Genomic DNA, 6,337 nt, shown 5'->3' on the forward strand with positions numbered 1-6,337 from the left:
TCTGTCCATAGCTATTGTAGGGGAGGAAGCAAATAATTTTGCTCTGTCTTAGGTTCATTGGCTGGGGTCCTTAAATTAGACTAGCAAATGACAGATTAACAAGAGAAAAACAAATAAAAGCTTATTAACGTGTGCATCACACATATACGTGGGAGCACTCTGTGAGGCGTAGATCAAAAGGGTGTTTGGAACTTGGGCTTATATAGTATCTTAGCAAAGTATAGTAATTTTGTAGAGAAGTGACAAGACAAAGGACTTTGAACTTCTAGGTAAAGCAAATTGTGGGAAGGCAAATATATGGGGAAACTAATAGTAAACTAATGGAAATTTTCTCTGTGCCATCTTGTCTCCAATGGTACAGGAAGTGGAGAAAGAGCGACACCTTAACAAGGGGAATTTGCCTGAAGACAGAGGGGGAGGGCAAAGCATTGCTTATATGTGCTTCTTTTCAGTTGCCTTCCACCTTGCGCTAAACTGACACCTTTTGGGGTAACAGATTATGCTGCTCTTCACAGTGAACCAGCGGAAAGATGAGGTCTTGTCTCTGAGATAGCAGGAGACTTCATTCTGTGCCAGGTTCTGTGCTATTTGTAATCATTACCTGGTTAACCCTTCTCATAACCTCCCAGAACAAGTTCTCTTATGATTCTAATACCCATTTTATAGCTGGGGAAGGTGAACCATCTAAAGTGGCAAACCAGCCAACCAACAGGATATGGACCCAGCCAGGTCTGAATGCAGGCCCTACTGGACAGGGGACCCCGGTGCCCCAGCAACTATTTTTCCACACCAATGTGACCAACAACAACAGGAAGGAGCTTCTTGGTAAGCCAAAATGTAGCCATTGACTGTTTTTATCTCCTTCTCCTCCTCTAAGTGGGGTGTGCTTCAACCAGAGCAGCTAGCTCAAGGGTTTCAGATCGGTGTCTTAGACTTCAGCACAGCCACACTGACTGCAATAACAGACTGATAGAAGATGGCCCCATTGGGAAAAGGAACCTGAACTTTCTATATCAGCAGAGCCCAGGGAGAGGGAAAAAGAAACAACCTGAGGACCCTGACTAATTTGATAAATGAATATATTACTGTGGGAGGGTCTGAGTCATTAGAGCTCTGGGGACATGCCAACGATGATAAATAAATTGGATTTCAGTGTGCTGTACCGAATCACTACGTCCCGGCAGGCACTTAAAGACGACACCAAACCTGAGCATGAAGAAGGCTGCCATTTTGGCAAGGTCAGAAAGATTCCAGCTCCCACCTGGCAAATTTCCCTCACCTAGGGATTTACAAATTCCTGCCCCAAACTGTCAGGGACTAGATCAACATTTACCAAGACTGTACTCAGCTCCTTTCCTTCCATTGTCCACAAACCTTGGGGTTTCTGGCCTCCTAGGTCGTTATGTAAATGAGTTACCAGCAGACTCTAACAACCATTAACTAGGAACACTCCACCTTGACCATCTTCTAGTTAGCTGGATTTCTGCTTAACTGAAGGTTAAATAAAACCTGCCTTGTTTCCTTCCTTGTTATTGAAAATCTTTCGAAACTGTGTTAGTTCACCTACCTGCCTAAGTTTCTGCAGCAGAATGGAAATAATTACATTTTTGCTTGATGATCAGACATCTTGCAGTGCCTTGGGGCGCTGTTCTTGCCTAGCGGTTAGGATTAAAATTTCAGTGTCGTTGGAGACTTTTGTGAGAAATTGGGCACCAAATGTTCTAAGTTGAAAATAAATTAATTTTGCTGAGAGAAATGTAGCATCTTGCCTTCCCAGTGCCTAGCAAAGTGTCAGGAGCATTTTCTCAAAAATGCTGATGGAGTCAAAGGATGCCTGATATGAATTTATTTCTTGCAGCTTTTTTCTCCCCCTAATAATGATTGTTCCTGCTCTTTATTGATTGCTAGTGATCGGTTCCAGATGTTGTGCATGCATTACAGCATTTTATCCCTTGTTGCCACCCAGAGGGTGGGCTTTATGCTACAGAGGAAGCAAAGGACCCTCAGAGAGGCTGAGTGACTTGGCATAGGTTCCAAAACCAGGAAGGGACAGAACAGAATTCACATTACTTGAGGCTTTTATGAATGGCAGTTTTCCTCTGCATATGGGGGCTACATATACCAGGACTGCCCCCAAACCACAAGAAAATGGAGCCTAATAGGAAGTGGAATTCCCTGTAGAAAGGGACAGACACACATACACCCCATGGCCCTAGACTCCTCCGTCTATTAGGGAATCAGTACAGGGTAGTAATTTCAAGAAGTGATTTCCAAAGTATCCATGGGAAAGGACAAGTCTGTTGGTTTGGTTTCCTGGTTTGGTTTCTAATTTCTAACTTTTTGTGCACCTTTGTCAAATAACATAGATAGAAATTACTAGAGGATGAAGTCAAAAATAAAGTGACATACAAGCCATACCTTCGGTACTAGACTTAGCAGATATGATAACCTGTCAAATAGTCATAAAATTTCCACCGGCTTGCTCCTAGTTTTTGTTCTGCTTTCTCTATGGACAGGTAACGAAGAGTAGATGGATGGACAGAGGTGCTCCCATTCCACTACATAGCGCTGCGTCAGATGGCCCCTCCTCCAGGTGTGGTCTGACTGGGCAGCATTGGCCTCACCTGGGCTGAGCTTGTTGGCTATGCAGGATCTTGGACCCTGCTTCCACCTGCTGCATCAGAATCTGCATGGGAGCAAGGTCACCAGGTGATTCTGGGGCATCTTAGTGCATAGGAAGCACTGTCTTAGAACATAGGCTCTGAAGTCTGACCGCCTGTTTTAATCAAGCTCTTATCTCTTACTTCTGTGTGACCCATCTCAACCTTTCTATGCTTCCAGTCTCTAGTTTTCACAACGAGGCCATCCCCCCACCCCCACCCCCACCTCTGGGCTACTGTGAGCACTGCCAGGTGATCTATCCAGGGGGCTAAGGCCAGAGGATTACACTCAAGGGCACCCAGCCCCGAACCCCATGGAGTCCTGCACTATAGCTATTGTGATTGTTAATGATTAAAAAAAATTTGGGGGGGGGGTCCTAAGCCATCCTATTGTCTTTGAGGTCTAGGCATTCAGGCCAAGGATGGTTCCTTTGATGGTCATGTGATCTGTTAGCTGCATGGAGGGCTCCCCTTTCCCTGCTGGACTCACATGATTTAAATGGCTGCTGAGGCCTTTTAACGCCCATTGGAACAGCTTCCTCACCCCACTGAGGACCACCTGTTCTTACTAACCATCCCAAACAGAGCGAGTTTGCAAGGGGGCCCTACAGGCTGATAAGTTTTGGCCTCCCAAGTTGTTGAGAGCAGATCTCACTGTGGCTTGGTGGATCTTTCTGGCCCATGGAGCCACCACAGTTCAGCCAGGAGAGGGGATACACGCTCTGCTGCGGGTGGTGGGGTTTCTGGGGCAGCTGTGACTCTTGGATGCTCTCTTTCTTTCTCCTGTTATCTCTACAGATGAAAACCAGCGTGTCCACTGGTGAGACGAACTGTTCCATGAGCCGGGGCCAGGAAAAGGCAGCAAACAAAATGAACAGTCAGCCGAGTAGCGTTTGCTGGAGATTTACATGGAAACCTGCTCACAGATGCAGGGCTGCTGGATTTATAACAAGGGTGGGATAATTTGTTCTTGTGTGCTAAGATAAGGGCAAACAAATTTCATGCTGTGATGTAAGCTCCTATCTGCAGAAGTCAGGAAAGATTCCCTGCCCTGCTGCCGAACTGCGTCCTTGACAAATTATCCTGAGAGGTTTATTTCTCTAGAGACTTCATCTAGAGGTCATGCTGGGGCCTAAGTGTGGAAGGTGGAAGGACATGCTGGTTGCAGAGAAAGGAGACTCTTCTATTTCTGTGCATCTGGAAGCCCAGAAATGAAAGTGGCCACAATGCTGGCTATAGTATTTGGAAAATCCCTGAGAGATGCTGGGGTGGCATTGAATAGCTCTGTGGGATCTGTGGGCATGGTTGAGGAAATATGGCTGGAAATAGATGTTCCCATTTCACACCACACTTGGTCTTGGTCCAGCAGACACACAAAAGCACTGGCTCTGCCCTTTATGCTGTCAATGGCAGGTAGATAAGTGTCCTGTGTTCCTAGCTTTCCTCATCACACCTCCATGGAAAGAAGCCTTCACTAAGCTGCAGGAACTAGCTGGCTGTCTCTGCCACCCCTTCTACTTCTCGAGGACAAAGGTACTTACTGTCTTGATCATCTTTGTATCCCACATGCAGGAGTTACTCTATATATTTGAATAATGCTTACAGAAATAAGAAAGCAAGCTAGAGCTCGGAGGGTGAACCCCTAAGAAATGTCGAAGCCTAAAATTTGGAAAATTATGATTCTGTAGTATATAGTGTTTAGTGTTTTCCATATATTTGCTTTATAATCCTAATGATTCTATATCTAATTATTATTATCTCACTTACAAATCTTCCACTGGAGGCTCTAGAAGCAAGAAAACACAGGTCTCATGTAGTGAAGCCAGGATTAGAACTCACTACTATTAGGCAACCAACCTTTCTTTGCCCAAGCTGATCTCAGAGTCTTGATTCCAGGGTATATCACTATCCATGTTTCTTTAGGGATTTCCCTGGGCCTGGGCCTGGGTCCCATTTTTCCCATCTGTAAAATAGGGGGAGAGACCGATTAAGATCCCATCAGCTGCTTGTCAGTGGGTGTCCGGAGCGCAGGAGGAGGAGGTGTGCAGTCAGGCAGACTGGGTGATGTCAAGTGTGAGTCCCCAGTAAACTGGATGTTGTTTCGCCAGTGTGAAAAAAGTGAACAGGGAGCCAGTCAGTGGCACAGAGCCTTCTAGAGGCAGTTCATCCCAGGGCCTGGAAGTCCAATCTAGGACTGGTGAGTGACCAAGCTGGTGTAATAGAGAACAGTGATCCCAAAAGATGTGCTTGGTCCTGTTTGTGTGTTTGCAGAGTAAGGCACACATATGTGCACACTTATGCACACATGGATACAGCCATCAAGAGAGTGTCTGTCTGAAGCCAGAGACACAAGAGACATAGAATAAGATTCTTCTATGTTGCAGACGATACCATACAAACTCTCCAGCTTCCCCATATAGGACTTTGAAGATTATAAAGGTCTCTTATTAATCAGTCTCCCTCTGCCCATGATTTCCATATTCTTGGGGCACACAGTGTATATTATACATTACATTTTGTGGAAAACAAGATTTTATGTGTGTGTGTGTGTATATGTGTATGTATATGTATGTATGTCACTATATATATATATATATATATATATATATATATATATATATATAGTTTTTTCCATGATTTTTCCATATATAGACTGTTTCTAAAACTTTATCCAAAAAGCTGGTAAGCACAGTTACCTCTGGGTAGAGATCTAAATGCCAGGGATACAAAAGAGAATAACTTTGCATAATATCCTCTTTTATGATCTTTGAATCTTTTAATCATGGGTATAGATTCCTTCCTCAAAACAGGAAACTCAAACAAACAAACAAAAAGCTATGGCCAAGTGTCTATCCTATACTCGGCTGTTTCTGAATAGGTTCCTCAGAGCAGACGATTATTTCTGAATGTGATTAACTCTTAAAGTATTTATGATATGGTTAAAGGTCATTTGGGGTTCCTGGGAAAGAAGTAGACTGAACGAAGGCCCCTGGCAGTGAGGAGGATGGAAATGCCCAAGGGGGTGGCAGTTCCTCAGCCTCAGCGGGTAAAGGCCAGACCACTGGGGCGTGACAAGTGCCAGTCATTCTAACAAATCAGTTAAGAAATAAAGTGAACTCTTTATCTTGACACCTGGCTGAAGGGGCTGTATTTAGACGTATTGGGAGATTTGAACTGGACTTAGGGAACTTATTTTTGTTTTTATTTTTTTGAAAGTAATTTAGCAGCATGTACCAAATATTTGTTACTGGACTAAGCTGTGGCCGCAGAACTAAGATGCAGACTTTTTTAAAAAAGAGATTTAAAAAAAAAAAGAGAGAGAGAGAGAGAGAGTAAAGAGAGTTAGCTGACTTTATTTAATTACTGCCATAGGCCAGATTGTTGGGTAGGCATTTTACAGGTCTCATTTAATCTTAAATGATCCTAAAAAGTATTATTGCCTTTTACCTGTGAATGAAATGAAGACCACAGGAAAATAGGGGTTAATCAGATGTGGCCCTAGATGTCACAGCTAATATGGCCAAATCACAACATGACACCATGTCTCTTTGATTCGAACCCTAGGCTTTACCCAATTCCATCTAAAGGAAGCTGAAACTTATAGTCTTATTATAATAACAAATATTATGATAAGGTAGAGGCTCTCAAACACTGACTACATCAGAATCACCTGAAGG

General features: G+C 43.8%; 1 long non-coding RNA gene across 1 annotated transcript; it reads left to right on the forward strand.

Moving 5' to 3' along the window:
- Window positions 1-563: 563 nt before the first annotated feature.
- On the forward strand, window positions 564-5,060 carry LOC112662120 (uncharacterized). Its single transcript, XR_003138216.3, has 3 exons — window positions 564-825; window positions 2,517-2,709; window positions 3,459-5,060. It is a non-coding gene; the product is annotated as an uncharacterized LOC112662120 (long non-coding RNA).
- The last annotated feature ends 1,277 nt before the right edge of the window (window positions 5,061-6,337 follow it).

This window comes from Canis lupus, chromosome 13 (genome assembly GCF_003254725.2).
Source record: "Canis lupus dingo isolate Sandy chromosome 13, ASM325472v2, whole genome shotgun sequence".
Classification (NCBI taxonomy): Eukaryota; Metazoa; Chordata; class Mammalia; order Carnivora; family Canidae; genus Canis; species Canis lupus.